Source organism: Lepidochelys kempii, chromosome 5 (assembly GCF_965140265.1).
Source record: "Lepidochelys kempii isolate rLepKem1 chromosome 5, rLepKem1.hap2, whole genome shotgun sequence".
NCBI lineage: Eukaryota > Metazoa > Chordata > Testudines > Cheloniidae > Lepidochelys > Lepidochelys kempii.
In genome coordinates this window covers 67139586-67160165 of record NC_133260.1, presented here as the reverse complement: position 1 = coordinate 67160165, position 20580 = coordinate 67139586, and positions in this window count along the sequence as shown.

Sequence of the window (20580 nt, the reverse complement as noted above, 5' to 3'; positions counted from 1 at the left end):
GTGTGCAGCGGGGTCCACACAGTGACTTAGTGTGCCTCAGGCTAGTGCGCTGTAGATCCATACCCTGGTTTGCCCTGCACTAAGTCTGTGTGAACAAGACCCTAGTCTCAAAGGGATACTTATTTCTTTGGGGGTTTATTTGTGAGTGCATGCACAAACAAATTTACTTACTTACTTATTTACTTACTTAGAAGATTAGCAATTATTTGCTTTGTGGAAAAAGTTTATTTCAAGGAGGGGTTTGATTAAAGAGAAGTTGGTCACCTATCGCACAAAGGACAGCATGGAAGAAGTTACAGGGACCATAGTGGGAAAAGTCTACAAAAGGATGTTAAGGAGGACAGTATGAATGGAAACAAAGCAGATATCTAGTCATTTTGTGTAGAGCCTTGAAGGTGAAAAGACAAGAAGTCAGTGGATCGTTTGATTAGAGGAAGATGATTTTGTATGCACTGAGCAGTACAAGAGGAGATGCTGGGAGGCCAAAGTGAAGCAGGATATCATATTCATGGCACCCAGAAGGAAGTATGGGTGTTGCTAGACAAACTAGATTGCTTTTTTTGATTAAGTACAAAATTAGGGGACATAGGCAACTCAGCAGATATTATTTTGGATTTTAGTAGATCATTCAATACTGTCTCAAAAATATAACATTTAATATTGATTCAAATTGAACTGGATATGAATACTTGTGGGAGATAGACTTAGAAGTTCTCTGATTTAACAAACAAAGATTTGTAAGGATAAATAGTAATGTATTGCATTGAAGGAGGTGTCTAGGGATGTAATGCAGGGATGTCTTGCAGTTCCTTTTTTAACATCTTTATTTGATACTCTGGAATACATATCCAGGATATGTATGATGAAGTGACTACCATAGTCAAAACCAAATGGGACTACAGCAGAGAATTTCCAGTTAATGTTGGCCTGCACCAAGCGTCAGTGTTGAGCCTTTTTTTGGCTGCAGTTGGTATGGCTGTAATAAGTAAGAATATATATATAAAAATGCCTTTGATTATGCGTGTCACTGATGACTTTGTGATATGAGTGGAAGATTTAGACCCTGCAAACCAACTTTGAACAGTGGCAACACAGTTCTGAGTAGGTGGGACTTAGAGGAATGTTGGTAAGACTGTGGTTTTAGTAACTGAGGGAGGAGGATCACTATAAAGGCTATCATAGGCAGAGAGCTGAGAAAGGTGAAAGAATTTAAATATGTAGGACTGATGGCTTCTGACAGTGGTACCCTCCTTAGTGATGCCTAACTTTGTACCAAAGCTGCTTGGTGCAAATGGAGGGATCTGACCTCAGTTCTCAGTGATAAAATATGCCAATAAAGTTAAAAGGTACAGGGTATAATACTGTACTTTGACCATCCTAATGTATGAAACAGAGACTTGGCCAGCCACAAGAGAAGAAATTGGGATGCTCTCCACTGTGGAAATGAAGATGTTGAAATAGGTAATAAAATGAGGCTGTGAGGGGACTAATGTGGGTTGCCCCATCTGAAGACAAGTTGAGTATGGTTAGGCTACGATGGCATGGACATGTCCAGTGGAGAGCTGAGAATTATATTTGTAGGATGGCCTTTGCAATGGTTGTGTATGGAAGATGATCAAGGGGGAGACCAAGGACTAGGTACATGGAGCAAAATTTCAGCAAACTTTAGAGAGACCGATTTGCATGACAGCCAGGTGTATAATAATGAGTTTTGGCAGAAGGCTATAAAAGTTGCTGACCCTGAATAAGCAAGTGGAAAGGAAGAAGAAGAACAGAGATTTGATACTCTGGAAAAGGAATAAACTGTGAAAGAGCTCTAAAGAGTTCATTAGCCCTAATTTTCCCATACAAGAACACTATTTTTAAATATGAAGATAATGAAATCCTTAAGATATATTAATACTATCAACCAGCAGAATTGCAATGTTTGTTACTACCTTCATCTTGTTGTGTGTTACACTGACCCAAGGGATGATGGGAGATAACAAATTAGATATGAGTTTATAATTCAGTATAGCTGAAAAGTGACCCCCTTGCAATTATGGGCTGCATATTGTACACAGAGATGCATATCAGAGAGAAAGTCAAGGAGGGAGAAGAATAAGATAAGAGTGATGGGATAAGGCCATGTAAGGGGAGAATGGGATGGAACTGGCAGTGGGAATGGGCTGAATAGAAACCATTTAACCCAACTGAATTAGGAAAGTGCCATCTGCATATAACAAGATGCTGTGCAGTACAAATTTTTTTCTAGTGTGGTTGTCAAGCAATGTCAAATTATGCTTTGTATATTAGAATAATCTTGTTTAGGATGAAGTCACCTTTACATTTTATTTTGGTTACATTCCTCAGTATATAATCCTTTAGAACTGGATGGTTTTTCATATTGGCAGATAGGGCCTGATTGTGCCTAACCTTTTTGCAGGTGAGGGGATTGAGGGCACATGGAGACTTCCCTCACTCTGTGTGCAGCCCACTTAAGGGCCAAGAATAACTGCAGAGCCTGTACTCAGGCGAGCACAGGGACAGAATGCTCCCTACTCCTCTGGGACATAGTAATCCCAGAGGCTTGGCCTTTCCCACTTTGCACCAGCCAAGGTAGTGGAGCTATCACAATGGGAGGGAGAGAGGGAAGGAGATGCATCTCATGAAGGAATGCAGTAGTGAGCATCACCCTCTTCCACCACCATGCCCTCCCTGCACCATATGCAAGGGAGCTTCCACAGAAGTTTTGTTCCTCACCATTCATAGCTATTGGCTGCCTACAGTATATGATATAATCTAGCTTTATACACAAATAACCATAGTATTGGGCACCCAGTTATTTGCATGGCAACCATAAAGATGTTGTAGTAACAATAAAGGAAAACATACTATCACACATCACTTTGAATTCAAACCTCTGACACTTTGAAACTTTCATCTGTTGTCCCCCTCCCAAATCAAATACCAAAAAAAAAAAAAAAGTAAGATGCTGTACTTCTGTTTTCTTTCGTAGTCTAAAAAGCAAAAAGAAGTAATTTGTGCAATTATTGCAGTTTGAGATTTATCAGCTATTGGACAAATAGAAGATAGCTCCCAATTTCTTTATTACAACCTATTTCACATAGATATGGGAATATTCAAAACATATGGATCATTGTTTTATGTACTGCAAAATGTAGTTTCTTGGGAACAGCTTTTTTAAACTGAAAGAGATTAAATTCCAGGAAGATTCCAATTTCAATTCCCACAAAGTAAGCATCCTGTGTGGTAGTTTATAAGTGTGTATATCATTCTAATATTAATCCCTTGCCACCAGATGTTTAACATAAATTGTGTCCACAGTTTAAACAAATAAAAAGGATATTAGTTTATTTAAATATTGTGTGTTTGTTTGAATTTAAAAGACTACTGCACCCTTTCTACTAAGCATGTTGAAAGTTCACAAAAAAGAGCTTGATCCGATTCCTCCTGAAATCAATATGAGTTTTGCCACTGACTTCAGTGAGCGTAGGATAGAGACCAAAATGAGCAACACTGGAGACCATGTAAAATTCAGTAAATTGTATTTAAAATCTAGTTTGGAATTAAAATTGACATTTCAGAGTCCAGTGCAGGTGTTTTTCATCTTGCTGAAATTACTAGAAGCAAGGTGCGATGGAGTGTATAGACCCTACAGGGATGAGGGAAGGGCCAGAGAGGCCCTGGCAGCAGGATTAACACCATCCCTCTGGCTTTGTCAATCATTCATGATAGGGAGGAAGCCATCTAGAGTCAAATGCACGGCACCATCAAAGGACCTGATATATCGGGAGGAATCAGCTGTGTAAGTTAATCATTGCTGAGGGCAAAATGTGCACAGTATGTTTTTTCCCCAAAAAAAGTTTCTCATCCCTGCTCCCAGAATACATTCCGTGCCCCGCCCCAGGGGACCTGCCTCCCATCCCCCCCGTTTGAGAACCTCTACTTCAGACGAATGAAGATCTGGGACAATGGTTACTTATAATCTTGGCACGGCTGTTGTTGCATTCAAAGCAATCCGGGGGTTGGGGAGGAATGTTGAAAGTGTAATATTATTCAACTGATTTACTTTTAATACAGTTGAGTTTTATTATGTATCATTCTCTTGAGAAGTAAACGGCCTAGTTTGCTTCAGCTAAGCTTGAGACATTATGAATAAGTGGGCTAAGACTTTTACACTCATATACTATGCACAATGATTTAGGAAAACTTTAAGGAAAAGTCAGAAAACACTGACTAAACAGAAAGTCTTAGGATAAGGATGAAGGTTTTCAGAGCTAGGAAGTAGTTCTGCATTCAGCATATTTGGTGTCTGAGGTTGGTGTAAAAGAAATTGAAGCTTGTTTGTTAAGCAGAATGTGTACTTGATAGGGTGAACAGCCTGCAGATCCCAGGACCAAAGTGGCAAGTACCAACCTGATAGACCACTAATAATTTGCTGCTTGTTAGTCAGAGACTGCTGCAGGAAGGAATAATAAAAAATTAAATACAGGAGCAGGAAGCTTGGCCCAAAATGATGTTAAATACATTGGATTAACTCTAGGATTTTTTTTCTTGTCATGTATGTATGCAATTGTGGATGAACACAATGAAATAATGTACAACTTTTCATTGTTACTATAGTGGAAAGGATTGTTCTGAAAGTGACAGTACTGTACGTAAACCAGAAGATATTAGTTATGTATATTAAATTTGTGATTGTTTCTGTACTTCAGGATGATCATTCACGAGTACAAAACCACAGCAAAGTGCTATGTTTAATGAGAAATGCCTAACTCCTTTAGGTTAGAATAGGTATACTTGTTCTATTTGACCTTCACATGGTAAGGGACACAGAATGGAACTCAATTCATAATAAACACAAGCTACATTTTTCTTTTTCTTTTTTTAAGCCTCAGGAAAGAGATAAGCCATAGATTGGGTTACTTGTTCTATGAGTATCAATACCATCTACCAAAGTCTTTAGATACCAGTAAACTGGATAGTATTCACAAGTAATTTGACCCTTTTGGTAGTTCTCACTTCTTGAATTACTTTTCTTTTATCTTCTTCAATATTTGATCTGTCAGGGCCCAATCTGATATGCTGTAAACTATGGAAATTTAAGGAACAAAAAGATGTTGTTCAATTTTTATTTATTTATTTTAATAGCAGTGTGAAAAGCAGAACTTTCCTTCTTACTCATAGGGTGAGAGTAAACAGCAAAAGACAGCACATCTCAAGTAATAATTTTCAATCTTCATGGATAAATCTAGCCTTCAGGTAGTAAATTATGAGTGTATGGATTTAGCACCAATGTCAGTGAGCAAATTGCTATTTCCTATTTTTGCTAGTAAATCTTGACAACAGGAAAAGCAACACTACCACTAGAAATCAGGCTTTGTGATGAGTAGGAAGAGCAAAATGTCTATGCAGGTAACACTGAGGTAGTAAATATAAATGAGTTTTACATAGCAATCATGCACTTTGATCACAGCCAAGAAAACATTGTAAACAGAAAGGAACAGATACAAATAAAAAGCAACCTTGTTTTATATTCATCTATGAGGTTTACAAAAAATATCACTTTAAGCAGTTACAAGTCTCTGAAGTAATCTGAATTGCTGAAATTATTTTTCCATTTGTATATTGTACATATTATATTCTCTAATGTGTATTAAAATAACCTCGATATATACATATTTCTCTAATATCATGTATACGCATTGTTTACATAAATATATATGTGTGCTCTCTTTCCATTATATGCATAAATACATGGGCCCAAAATCATTAACACAATGTTTATCTTTAAAAACTTGTATAGCCCTAATGAAGTGAGAGCTTAATCAATCGGAAGACTAAGGTTCTTTAAATTATTCATTGTGTAAGTGTTTGACAGGATGAAGCCTCTACATGGGTCCGCTCTACACTACACAATTATGTTAATGTAAGACCTCTCATGTGGACTTAGCTGTGGAAATGTCTTCACTTAAATTTGGCTCCCACTGACATAAATGCCTCATTACACCAACTTAGTAACACCATCTCTCTATGTAGCATAGAGTCAGGGTTAGTGTAATTAGGCTGACACAGAGTCAGTGTAGACACAGCATTATGTACGTCGACTGTTACGGACCTTCTGGAGCTGTCCCACAAGGTCCCACAGTGATGATTCTCATCACCAGTGAGAATTCCACTGCCCAAGGATCAGGTGGGCAGGAAGCCACCCCTCCCTTTTAAAGCCATGCAAATTTTTGAAATTCCTTTTCCTAGTTATCCGGCTTTGCAAGCACACTAACAGCTCTCCATTGTTGAGTGTAACTGCCCATGCTGGCTACACGCTCTAGCAGCACTCCTGTCTGGACTACACAGGAGGTATTGAATCTCTTGGGTTTATGGAGAGAAGAGGCTGTGCAGGCACAGCTCTGATCCAGCCATTGAAATGTCGACATCTACAAGCAGATTGCTCACGGGATTCAGGAGAAAGGCTACAACAGGGACCAACAGCAGTGCCGCATGAAAGCCAAAGAGCTGTGACAGGCCTACCAGAAGGCCAGGGAGGTCAATGATCAATCTGGTGTGGAGCCACAGACCAGCCACTTTTACAAACAGCTGCATGCCATCCTTGGTGGAGACTGTCCCCCACCTCCCACCCCAAGAGCACTGTGGATACTTCCAAGGAGCCCTAGTCACAGGTCCCAGCTGTGAACATCAAGGAGGAGTATGAGGGATAGGTGACTGGGGGATCCAGCTGCAGAGCAAGCCTGGACCCGTTTTTTACTCCACCACAGTCTAGACTGTCCCAACCATCAAGCATGGGCAAGCCTAATGAAGGCGAAGGAACCTCTGGTTAGTGTGTTGTTCACTTTGCAATTACAGGAATGGCACCCTCAAAGGAGCATGGCACATCTTTCAATTTCCTCATTTTTAATTGTGCTAGAAGAGGTACTGGGAGAACCAAGAGAGTTAGTTACTGTCTGCTCTTCATTCTCCTCTAGAGATAGGCAGTGGGAGCCATGTGGAGCAAATTGGTTATGTGCACCTGAATGTCCCATGAATTCTATGTAGAGATCTTGATGAAACTTTCATGTAGGCACTCTGCAATCTTCTACCAAAGGTTTATGGGGAGGGCTGCCTTAGTTCTTCCTCTGTGGTAGGAAACTTGCCCACACCACTAAGTGATTACTTCAGCAGGCACCATTGCAGTGCACAGGCTAGCAGCAGCTGAGGTCTCTCTGCCTCTGTTACCCTCAGGAGTGAGATATCAACAAAGATCACCACCATCTGTAGAAAATGGTGCTAGTATTCTGTTCCATTGCCCTCTAAAACTAACATCATGCTAGCGAACTATTGCCTCCCTCATTTACCCAACCTCCCCCAGGGCCATACTCACCCTAGCTGGTTCTGTGACTGGTTCTGTGTTCTATCAATCCCAAGCAGAAGTGACAATGCAGTGCTTACAACTTTGGGAGAGCAAGGGGAGTTAGTTCAGCATCTTAAGTTTTGATTTCCATTGTGAATACTCTGACAATGGTACCTCTGTGTGTTATCTGCAGATGCTGCCATTGCAACCTTCACGGTATCCTCCTCCACACCTGCAGAATGCCTGAGCCAGTTAAGGAGGAGAAAGAAGAGGACTCAAGATTACATGTGCTATGAGATCCTGCAAGTCCGTGTTACATCAGAGAATGAGCACAGGGCATGGAGGATCACCCTTGCAGACAGCATGGACAAGGATAGAGTACAGAGGGAAAAGGTGCAGGAAAAGGAGAGGGTCATGCAGCAGAAGATACTTGTGCTTCCCAGATGGCAAACAATATTGGGACCTTCCTCTCCCCTCCCCCCTCAACATTCCACATGGCATCAGGAACATAATTCATCTTTATTAGTTCACAACATATTTTGGCTGTTGATGAGTAGGTTTAACAGTGATCAATTTCCTATTATTGCACTGTGTCAACATAACCCCATAACATCATTCACAAACAATATTAATAGGTGAGTTGGCAACGTTATATTCCTCAACATACAGCAATCCCTACAAGGTTCATTCCAGACCACAAAAGACAAAGGTCAGCACACCCTACTCCAGCTAACTATTAACATGGTCTTTCAAAGCCTCCCTGAGCCATATAGCTCTGTGTTGAGCTCTTCTTATAGCCTTGGTATCTGGTTGTTCAAATTCTGCAGACAGCCACCTCACCCCTGCTTTCTACCCTAGTGGAAACATTTCCTGCTTTACTTCACAGATAGTATGCAGGACACAGCAGGCAGCTATGACCATTGGTATATTTTTCTCACTGAGGTCCAATCTTGAAACTAAACAACACCAGCAATCCTTCAAACTATCAAAGGCACATTCAACTGTCATTCTGCACCTGCTTGGCCTGTATTGAAGTGCTCCTTGGTGCTGTCAAGGTGGCTGGTGCATGACTTAATAAGTCATGGGAGCAAGGGGTAGGGTGGGTCACCCAGGATCACTATTGGCATTCCAACATTCCCCAAAGTGATCCACCAGTCACAAAATAAAGTTCCCGCTTGCAGCTTTCTGAACAGTCCTGTGTTCTTAATGTCCCGAATGATGCACCAGCACTTGCATAACCATAGAAAAATAGCCCTTTCTGTTGACGTGCTTTGTGGCAAAGTGGTTTGATGCTAAAATAGGGATATGAGTGCCATCTGTTGCCTCACCCCAGTTTGGGAAGCACATTGCTGCAAAACAATCCACTATGTCCTGCACATGGTGAGAGTCAGTGTCCTACATAGCAGGAGATGATTAATGGCCCTGAACACGTGCATGGCAATGGCCCTTGCGGTGGATTTCATAGAATCATAGATTCATAGAATATCAGGGTTGGAAGGGACCTCAGGAGGTCATCTAGTCCAACCCCCTGCTCAAAGCAGGACCAATCCCCAACTAAATCATCCCAGGCAGGGCTTTGTCAAGCCTGACCTTAAAAATATCTAAGGAAGGAGATTCCACCACCTCCCTAGGTAACGCATTCCAGTGTTTCACCACCCTCCTAGTGAAAAAGTTTTTCCTAATATCCAACCTAAACCTCCCCCACTGGAACTGAGACCATTACTCCTTGTTCTGTCATCTGCTACCACTGAGAACAGTTTAGAACCATCCTCTTTGGAACCCCCTATCAGATAGTTGAAAACAGCTATCAAATCCCCTCTCATTCTTCTCTTCTGCAGACTAAACAATCCCAGTTCCCTCAGCCTCTCCTCATAAGTCATGTGCTCCAGTCCCCTAATCATTTTTGTTGCCCTCCGCTGGACATTTTCCAATTTTTCCACATCCTTCTTGTAGTGTGGGGCCCAAAACTGGACACAGTACTCCAGGTGAGGCCTCACCAATGTCGAATAGAGGGGAACGATCACGTCCCTCGATCTGCTGGCAATGCCCCTACATATACATCCCAAAATGCCATTGGCCTTCTTGGCAACAAGGGCACACTGTTGACTCACATCCAGCTTCTCATCCACTGTAACCCCTAGGTCCTTTTCTGCAGAACTGCTGCTGAGCCATTCGGTCCCTAGTCTGTAGCGGTGCATGGGGTTCTTCCATCCTAAGTGCAGGACTCTGCACTTGTCCTTGTTGAACCTCATCAGATTTCTTTTGGCCAAATCCTCTAATTTGTCTAGGTCCCTCTGTATCCTATCCCTACCCTCCAGCGTATCTACCTCTCCTCCCAGTTTAGTGTCATCTGCAATCCACACCATCCTCCAGATCATTTATGAAGATACTGAACGAAACCGGCCACAGGACCGACCCTTGGGATACTCCACTTGATACTGGCTGCCAACTAGACATGGAGCCATTGATCACTACCCATTGAGCCCAACAATCTAGCCAACTTTCTATCCACCTTATAGTCCATTCATCCAGCCCATACTTCTTTAACTTGCTGGCAAGATTTCCTGACTCCAAAATGATTCCCAACTCACTGGTAACAATCTGGCATTGCAAGTTTCCACAGTACAATCAGCACTCACTTCTCATCTGTCAGTGCAGCTCTCATTCTGGTGTTCTTGCGCTGGAGGACTGGCGTGAGTTTGGTGCACAGATCCAGGAATGTGGCCTTGCATATGCAAAAGTTCTACAGCCACTGCTTGTCATTCCAAACCTGCATGACAATGTGTTCCCACAAGTCACTGCTTGTTTCTCAGGCCCAGAACCGGTGCATCACCATCTCCAGCTGCTCAATGAATGCCATCAACAACCTTTAATATTTTCTTTCTATGTCCCATGGCAATCTAGCCTCCAAGGAATCTTCATGTTCCCTGCAGCTCCTCTTGCGGCTCTGCAAATACTGCAGAATCAAGCGGTCAGTGCTTGCAATGCTCATGACAATAGTCCAGGGCTGTGCTGGCTCCATGCTTCTCTCAGAGATGGTGGACAATGAGGAGAGACATGCAGTTTTGTGGGACTTTAAAAAGAAGGCATGAAATATTGTGGACTACACATGAAATTATGGGATGGAGAACACTAACATGGGAATTTGACCCCATGCTCCCAGTCACCCCTGAGTGACTCATTTTGGTCCCATCAGGCATGCAAGAACTTCCCAAAAGACCCTGTGCTGGAAGGTGGTGAGTTGCACAGCAGAATATCTACCCACAGTGCCCTGCATTCTGCATCAATACAAGTGCTCCTGGTGAGGACGTGCACTGCTGACACAAGTAGCCAAGCGTATACACACACAAGCGATTTAATAGCTGTGGAACCCGTATGCTGAACTAACTTAGGTTGACATAATTTTGTAGCGTAGACATGGCCATAATATTAAAGCTGGAACATTAGTGATAAAGATAGTTATGGGTGCATGAACATTTCCATTAATAGTCTTCTATGTTCAATCGTTCATAAATTCATGAAACTTTCACCAATCAAGCTGAATTTTCCAGTCAAAGGGCAGGTCTATACTTAAAATGTTGCACCAGAGTAGCATTTCAGTGAAGATGCTACTATACCAATGGGAGAGCTTCTTCCTTTGGCATAGTTAATCCACCTCTGTGAGAGGTGGTAGCTATGTTGACAGGAGAAACCCTCCTGTCAATGTAACTGTGTCTACACCAGTGATTAGCTCAATTTAGCCATGTCACTCAGGAGTGTGGATTTTTCACACCCTGAGCAATGTAATTATACTGATGTAAATGTATAGTGTAGACCTGGTCTTAATCTTTGCCCCAAATTTAAAACAAACAAATAGATAAATGAGCAAAAATAAATGAATCTACTTTTAGTACCAAAAGACTGAAAACATAGGTTTTTTATTGTTATTAAAAAACTTTCAAACTTTTTATTTGGGCAGCCCTAGCACTTGAACATCTAGGAAGATAGAAAGTTAAAGTTCAGAAGAATCTTCTGTAAGAAGTGCCGTTGCTTATTCTAGTGGAAATTTGTTTGGATTTGACCAAATTATGAAGAGGTGAAATCTGGTTTTCAAATATGTGCAGTATTTTGGTTTTGTGGCACTTTGAAAAGAAGAAGTGAAATATTATGGGCTGCAGATGAAATGATGGGATGGAGCACATTTATTAGTTTTTCAAGTGAGAGAAAGCTGTCCTGTGCATATGTATGTAGTACGCCCTCAATTGCAAACCTCAGGAATTGAACAAGAAATGGAAGTCCCTACTAGTTGCTTTCTCATGGAGTTTCTAAAATCTGTTGGGGAGATTAATCTCAAGAAGGATCCACTGAATCAAGGATTTAGGGGTTGTCAGTAGAAGGGCAGCCCGGGGATGGTAATGCTGACTGTTAAGAAAGGCAATGGGAAACATTGGGAATGCAAGAAAACAGGAGGAATCTAATCAGGTGCACATTGAATGAGGCCAGCACTCTCACTTTCACTGAAATTCACTCCACCTGCTTGGAGTCGAACTCTTTGGGATCTCTGGGGATGTTGGAGAGGTGAAATCCATCTTCCCCATCCTGGCCCAGGATGTGGGGCAGCTGTGCACCCTCACCCCTCACTGGTTAGTTGTTCAGCCTGTGGGTAAAATCAACAGTTCGTGCCCCTCTGCACCAATTGCATGGGTTATTGGTATTACTGCATTTGCATAAACTCAGATCCGTAGTCGTTCCCTTGACCTATCCCAGATCACTCCCAGCATGGGTCATAATATAAGCGGTCTATTTGGAGCCAGCATAGAAATTCTTCACGAGGCATTTAGAGTGTATAGTCATCGGCAACCTCTCAGCAGGAAACACTGCATGTGTAGTCTGTATGTATGGGTTACATTGTGCAAAGAGCAGTGTCCCTGCCCTCAACTCTGGGATGAATTTAATCATTTATGTATCCCTTGTTTAAGACATATCATTCTGCTGGAATCTAGCCAAAATGTTTTACCATTATGGAATTGTCTTTTCTTCCATTTCCCAAACAAAACCAAAAATCTCTGAAAATTCCCACAAACACACAAAAATAATTTGTGTTAAAGGAACATTAAGGTTAACAAATCAGAAGTTAGGAAATGCAAATGTTAAGACGGACCTTTTCAAGTCTGACAATGTGGGTGAAGTAATGTCTCTTATGGACCAACTTTTGTTGGTCTCTCTCACCAAGAGAAGTTGGTCTAATAAAAGATATTACCTCGCCCACCTTATCTCTATAATATCCTGAGGCCGACACGGCTGCAACAACGCTATGTACTTTTAAAATCTGACACCTTTGTTGTATAATTTGCCTAAAAATGACCAGATCCTCTACAGTCAGGGCTTTGCAAACCTAGTTCTCTGTACAGAGCATTGCAAACTTCAGAAGCTGGTTCACTGTTCTGCAGGCTGCTGGAGTTAATCCAAATTTGCTCGTAATTTGTGCATTGCCTAGTAGAACCTTTTACTCAGTAAGGAGTATTTGGCTTCCACTAAGCAGAATTTTTATATCTCATTGATTGCAAACTCGAGTCAAAATGCTCAGCAACTTTTTCACTCTTGTAATTCCTTCCTTGGAGTTTCTTTTCCTCAGATTATGGTGATTTGCCAGTGTTTAAACTCAATGACTTTGCTGTATTCCTTTCTAGTATGATTGATGGGTTCTAAGATAATTTCTCTTGTGGCCATTTCAGGATTGCACTAAATCCTTCCATACTTCTTGGTTTCCAACACTTTGTTCCTTTCCATTGATTTCTTAACACATTTCTGTTTATATCCCTAGAGTCAAATTTACTGCTTTCTGACCCCATCCTTTTGGGTTTTACTCTGGGTCTGCTCTTTCCTGACTCTGAATCAGACATTATTACTGTTTCTTGGATTCCAGTATACTTTTTTTAATTTAAGAAAACTATGGTGGTTCTCATTTAAAAAAATTCACAAGAGATTCTCATATTATCACTCTCAACCCATGTCTATGCACCTCTTGTATTTTATGTTTCTAATCTACTGTAATCAAATCTAATCTTCTATCACCTATAAATATAGTGCCATATCCTTAGTTTTCTGTCTCAAATCTTTTTCTGTCTCCTTCAGTTGCTTAACTGAGAAATTTGATGGACCTATTTAGTGTAAATTGAGAATTGGCTGTTTGACTAAAGGGCATTACTCAAAGTGGTTCATTATCTCTCAGGGTATGTCTACACTACAGTGGCTACAGCAACACAGCTACTGCACTGCTTCCTACATTCACAGAAGAGATTTTTCTGCTGATGTAGGTAATATACCTCTCTGAGAGGCAGTATTCAATAGTCCTAGCTGCATCTACTGGTGTGTATGTGGGGAGCGGTGTTAATCCAAATTATGTTGCACAGGGCATGACATGTTTTACAGCCCTGAGCAATATAGCTAAATCAGCCTAATTTTGAGGTGTAGACCACTTGTCAGCTGGTAAATTGCATGGCCAAATGTCATGCTGCTTCTGTTTAAAGTAAGGCCTCAACACCGTACATTGTACAACTTGTTGCTTATTTTATTTCAGAATTTCATAATGAAGTGGTTTGGACATATTTTTCTGTTATTTTGTTTTATGAGTGGGTGAACACTATGACATCCTGATCATCTAAAGGCACATTGTGTGTTTCAAACCCTTCTAATATTTTCCTTAAACTAATTGCTCTTGTACCTCTTAAAATCTTATTTAAAGTCCATTGAAGTCAATGGGAATTTTTGGATTAAGCTGTCAGTAAATTACATGGGTTTTGATATTAGCATGAACAAAACAGAGATTCTGCTACTGAGAGTGAATGGACAACATTCTATTCTGGTTTTTAATTCCATTTCTTGTAGAAAGGAACCTGAGCATTTCCTCTGATTTTGCTTTACTCTGATTTTACTTTGTAAACAGATATGCCACTTTCCTGAATTTTCCACATTCATCTAACTGAATACTCTGACACCTAATTATAACAATTTAAAGGTCAACAGATTTAACTATTTTACTGGTAAGCTTTAGAGGGAATCATGTTGATTGTATATACTGGCAGTTAGTGGGGGGCCACAGATAGCTGTTAAGGGTTATGGTTTATATCAAATGGTGCAGGTGGTTGCTATCATGGGTTTCTGGGACCAAGGAATAGGAACTAAAGATCTTGCCTAAAGTTTCAAGTCACTCCCAAACCTGTCCTCATGGTGGAGGGAAAGAGAAGATGCATCTTGCTCACAGTTTCTGAAAGCCCCAATTACTTCCTGATTTCTAAACACCCAAACAATCTCTCAGGCCTTTCCAGTTATCATAAGCTCCAACTGTAGCCCACCTTGTTGCTCCAACCTCTGGTTGCCCTCTAACAACTTTTACAATGCAGTTATGCATTATCCATAAGAAATTCTGCTGCATGTTGACAATTCAATATATATGGGTAGTTTGAAATAAATTGTATTTTTGAAAAGCAAGTAATGTACAGAATGAATTAATTACATGAGAACTTCCATTTTTCAATGTACTTGATGCAACCACAGAATTCTCATTCTGCTGCGTCAGAGCACTACAAACTTTAGCTTGTCTGTAGAACATGGCTTGGATTTTCAAAGGCGCCTAAAGGAGTTGAGTTCCCAAAACCTGCGAATGTGGGTTGTTTACGTGCTGGTCTACACTTAAAAGTTAGATCAGCATAGCTATGTTGGTCAGAAGTATGGATCTTTCACACCCCTCATCAATGTAGCTATGCCAACCTAACCTCCACTTTAGGCACAGCTATGTTGACAGAAGAATGCATCAGTCCATCAATTCACCTACCATTATTAGGGGAGGTGGGGTTCCTACATCAGTGGAAAAAAATCCTTCCATCAGTGTAGGCTGTGCCTACTCTATGGAATTATGCCAGCATAGCTACATCACTGCAACTTGCCAGTATAATCTTTGTAGTGTAGACGTACCCTACCTCACTTGGAAATCACAGCCTGTAGCTCCAGCTTGCTGCAGAGTACATAGAGCCTGTGACAAAAATCAATTCAGAAGTGGTCCAAAAGAGGGTGGATTTCTGGAATCATGAGATACTAAGTGACATGCCAGAAGCTAACACCGACTGTACTATTTCTAAACAAGATCAGCTATCAGATCTAATAATAAATTCATTAATCTTCTCAGTGGTTACATACAATAACAGTGAAACATGAAACTCCCATGTTTTATCACCCTGTCTCCACTGACCCCCTCCCCCCTCTCTCCACCACACACGCACACACTAAAGAAACCTATCTCCAACAATTACTGTACTAGAAGGGAGCACCCATTCTATTTGAAATATGATGTAAATAGAACAAAAAAGAAAGATAATTAATATCATCTATGTAATAAAAGTGTATTTTATTTTGCAAATACTGCTAGGAAAAAAGATTGAGCAAAGCAGATTTTGAAATATAATTACTAGACAAATAGATTCATGGCAAATCATGACAAAGGTCAGTTACTAAAATGTCCTTAATGATAAAAGCACTTTATTAAGGGGCAGGAAATATTTTTTAGTTCTGTGTTTGTATTGTGACTAGCACAATGTGGTTCTTGTTTAAGACTGGAATCCCTAAAGTGCTACTGCAATATAAATAAATAATAATAATTAGCAAATGTTAGTAACTCAAAGTTTATTGTTCTAAACAGTTCTCTACAGGTAACTGTTCATAATATCAAATGCTTCTTTTTATTGCTCTATAAATATTCCTGTACATAAGACGATATATGCTGTTTTAGAAACTGGTTTATATTGAAGAAGTTCTGTACATTTTTTTCCCTCTGTGAAGTATTAGTGTTTGAAATCATTTCTTCAGATATCTGTCTTTTTCACAAATGCTTTTATCAAAGGTGTTGACATAGTATCACCCAGTAATCCATAGGTTTATCATCAAATTCCACAAAAAACTCACTTCAGTGATGTAGCAACAGTTTGAAGGTCATAATAATTTCTGAAGGTCAATTTCCTGAAGCATGGTTCAGAGCTTTTGCTACACTCAGGGGTGAACTTGGTGTTTTGCTGCAGCCTACTTCAATCAGGAGCTAACTTGTGAATAATAAAGAAATACTTCACAAATACTTCTAAGCTCCACTTTCCTAATCCAAAGGTGTGATAGGGTGCAGCCAACCATGGTAATATGACTTGGAACAAGTTATTATCAGATAGAAAACATGATGGTAGACTGAAAGGTGTTGGGGACTTTAAAGACTTCAAATGCTCTATCGCTAAGGGCTGCATTAAGGAGGCTGCGTTGGTGAGTATCTGAGTCTCTGCTGTGGGCACAGTTTGACCATATGCTTGATTGGTTGTTTGAAAAGTGTGAATTGGGAGTGCTTTGTTCCAGGTGAGCCTTGGGTGGGCCTGACTGTTATAAAAAGACAGTCAGCTGCAAACCAGCTGAATAGTGAACAGCAGAGAGGCTAACAGAGGGAGATTGCCTGGGAGTTCACCTGGGGAGAAAAGGAGTACTTGTGGCACCTTAGAGACTAACCAATTTATTTGAGCATGAGCTTTCGTGAGCTACAGCTCACTTCATCGGATGCATACCGTGGAAACTGCAGAAGACATTATATACACACAGAGACCATGAAACACCTGGGGAGAGCCCACTGAGGCTTACTTCTTGCCAGCTTCTCTGAGTAGTTACTACAACTCCTGAAGAAGCTCGTAGAAGGAAGATAATATGGATGGGGAGTGTTCAGCTGTTGTGACCTGCACTGGATGTGCCAGGTTTGTCTTTCTTCCACAGGACAGAAGCAACTTTGTCTGTACAAAGTGCAAGCTGATCTCCATATTGTAAGAGAAGGTTCAAGGTCTGGAGCAACAGGTATCAACCCTGTGTTGCATAAGAGAAACTGAAGATTTCCTGGACAGACATCAGGATATGCTTCTACAGACACAACGTTCTGAAGATTCAGAGCAGGCTGCACTGCGGGGACAGGAGGACGGTGAAGAATTTGGCAGCATGTGACCTCCAGAGGAAGAAATAGAACCATCTATCTACCAGCAATGCAGATACAGGTAAGTAACCATTTTCATGTTCTCGCCACAGGTACTAATGCGGAGAGTGGACTAGATGAAACATCTGAGGGAAGGGAACAGAAGGAGACTCCGCCGATTGGAAGGCATGCGATGCACGGTCCTAGGGTTGGGGGTTCCACGACCACCGATCCCAAGAGAAGGAAGCGGGTGGTGGTGGTCGGAGACTCTCTCCTCAGGGGGACTGAGTCATCTATCTGCCGCCCTGACTGGGACAACCGAGAAATGTGCTGCTTGCCAGGAGCTAGGATTCACGATGTGATGGAGAGACTGCTGAGACTCATCAAGCCCTCGGATCGCTACCCCTTCCTGTTTCTCCACGTGGGCACCAATGATACTGCCAAGAATGACCTTGAGTGGATCATTGTGGACGATGTGGCTCTGGGAAGAAGGATAAAGGAGTTTGAGGCGCAAGTGGTGTTTTCATCCTGCCTCCCCGTAGAAGGAAAAGGCCTGGGTAGAGACCGTCGAATTGTGGAAGTCAACGAATGGCTACACAGGTGGTGTCGGAGAGAAGGCTTTGGATTCTTTGATCATGGGATCCAAGAAGGAGGAGTGCTAGGCAGAGACGGGCTCCACCAAACAAAGAGAGGGAAGAGCATCTTAACAAGCAGGCTGGCTAACCTAGTGAGGAGGGCTTTAAACTAGGTTCACGGGGGGAAGGAGACCAAAGCCCTGAGGTAAGTGGGGAAGTGGGATACCGGGAGGAAGCATGAGCAGGAGAGCGCAAGAGGGGAGGGCTCCTGCCTCAAACTGAGAAAGAGGGACGATCAGCGAGTTATCTCAAGTGCCTATACACAAATGCAAGAAGCCTGGGAAACAATCAGGGAGAACTGGAAGTCCTGGCACAGTCAAGGAATCATGATGTGATTGGAATAACAGAGACTTGGTGGGATAACTCACATGACTGGAGTACTGTCATGGATCGATATAAACTGTTCAGGAAGGACAGGCAGGGCAGAAAAGGTGGGGGAGTTGCATTGTATGTAAGGGAAGAGCTCAAGTATGAAACTGCAGAAAAACCTGAGTGTCTCTGGATTAAGTTTAGAAGTGTGAGCAACAAGGGTGATGTCGTGGTGGGAGTCTGCTATAGATCACTGGACCAGTGGGATGAGGTGGACAAGGCTTTCTTCCAGCAACTCACAGAAGTTACAAGGTCGCAGGCCCTGGTTCTCCTGGGAGACTTCAATCACCCTGATATCTGCTGGGAGAACAATACAGCAGTGCACAGAAAATCCAGGAAGTTTTTGGAAAGTGTAGGGGACAATTTCCTGGTGCAAGTGCTGGAGGAACCAACTAGGGGCAGAGCTCTTCTTGACTTGCTGCTCACAAACCGGGAAGAATTAGTAGGGGAAGCAAAAGTGGATGGGAACCTGGGAGGCAGTGACCATGAGATGGTCGAGATCAGGATCCTGACACAGGGAAGAAAGGAGAGCAGCAGAATATGGACCCTGGACTTCAGAAAAAGCAGACTTTGACTCCCTCAGGGAACTGATGGGTAGGATCCCCTGGGAGAATAACATGAGGGAGAAAGGAGTCCAGGAAAGCTGGCTGTATTTTAAAGAATCCTTATTGAGATTACAGGGACAAAGCATCCCAATGTGTAGAAAGAATAGTAAATATGGCAAGCGACCAGCTTGGCTTAACAGTGAAATCCTTGCTGATCTTAAACACAAAAAAGAAGCTTTCAAGAAGAGGAAGATTGGACAAATGACCAGGGAAGACTATAAAATATTGCTCAGGCATGCAGGAGTGAAATCAGGAAGGCCGAATCACACCTGACGAACAAGGTCAGCTCCCAGACTACTGCACCTGGCAGCACAGTATGGGGAGGAAGTGACCAGCCATCTGTGGAGAAAGAAGTGGTTCGGGACTATTTAGAAAAAGCTGGACGAGCACAAGTCCATGGGGCTGGATGCGCTGCATCCAAGAGTGCTAAAGGAGTTGGCGGATGTGATTGCAAAGCCATTGGCCATTATCATTGAAAACTCATGGCGATAGGGGGAAGTCCCAGACGACTGGAAATAGGCTAATGTAGTGCCCATCTTTAAAAAAGGGAAGAAGGAGGATCCTGGGAACTACAGGCCAGTCAGCCTCACCTCAGTCCCTGGAAAAATCATGGAGCAGGTTCTCAAGGAATCAATTCTGAAGCACTTAGAGGAGAGGAAAGTGATCAGGAACAGTCAGCATGGATTCACCAAGGGCAAGTCATGCCTGACTAATCTAATTGCCTTCTATGACGAGATAACTGGCTCTGTGGATGAGGGGAAAGCAGTGGACATGTTGTTCCTTGACTTCAGCAAAGCTTTTGACATGGTATCCCACAGTATTCTTGCCACCAAGTTAAAGAAATATGGGCTGGATGAAAGGACTATAAGGTGGATAGAAAGTTGGCTGGATTGTCGGGCTCAACGGGTAGTGATCAATGGCTCCACGTCTAGTTGGCAGCCGGTATCAAGTGGAGTGCCCCAAGGGTCGGTCCTCTGGCCGGTTTTGTTCAATATCTTCATTAATGATCTGGAGCATGGTTTCGATTGCACCCTCAGCAAGTTTGCAGATGACACTAAACTGGGAGGAGAGGTAGATACACTGGAGGGGAGGGATAGGATACAGAGGGACCTAGACAAATTAGAGGATTGAGCCTAAAGAAATCTGATGAGGTTCAACAAGGACAAGTGCAGAGTCCTACACTTAGGATGGAAGAATCCCATGCACCACTACAGACTAGGGACCGAATGGCTCGACAGCAGTTCTGCAGAAAAGGATCTAGGGGTTACAGTGGACAAGAAGCTGGATATGAGTCAACAGTGTGCCCTTGTTGCCAAGAAGGCCAATGGCATTTGGGATGTGTAAGTAGGGGCATTGCCAGCAGATCGAGGGACGTGATGGTTCCCCTCTATTCGACATTGGTGAGGCCTCATCTGGAGTACTGTGTCCAATTTTGGGCCCCACACTACAAGAAGGATGTGGAAAAATTGGAAACGTCCAGCGGAGGGCAACACAAATTATTAGGGGACTGGAACACATGACTTATGAGGAGAGGCTGAGGGAACTGGGATTGTTTAGTCTGCAGAAGAGAAGAATGAGGGGGGATTTGATAGCTGTTTTCAACTATCTGATAGGGGGTTCCAAAGAGGATGGATCTAGACTGTTCTCAGTGGTAGTAGA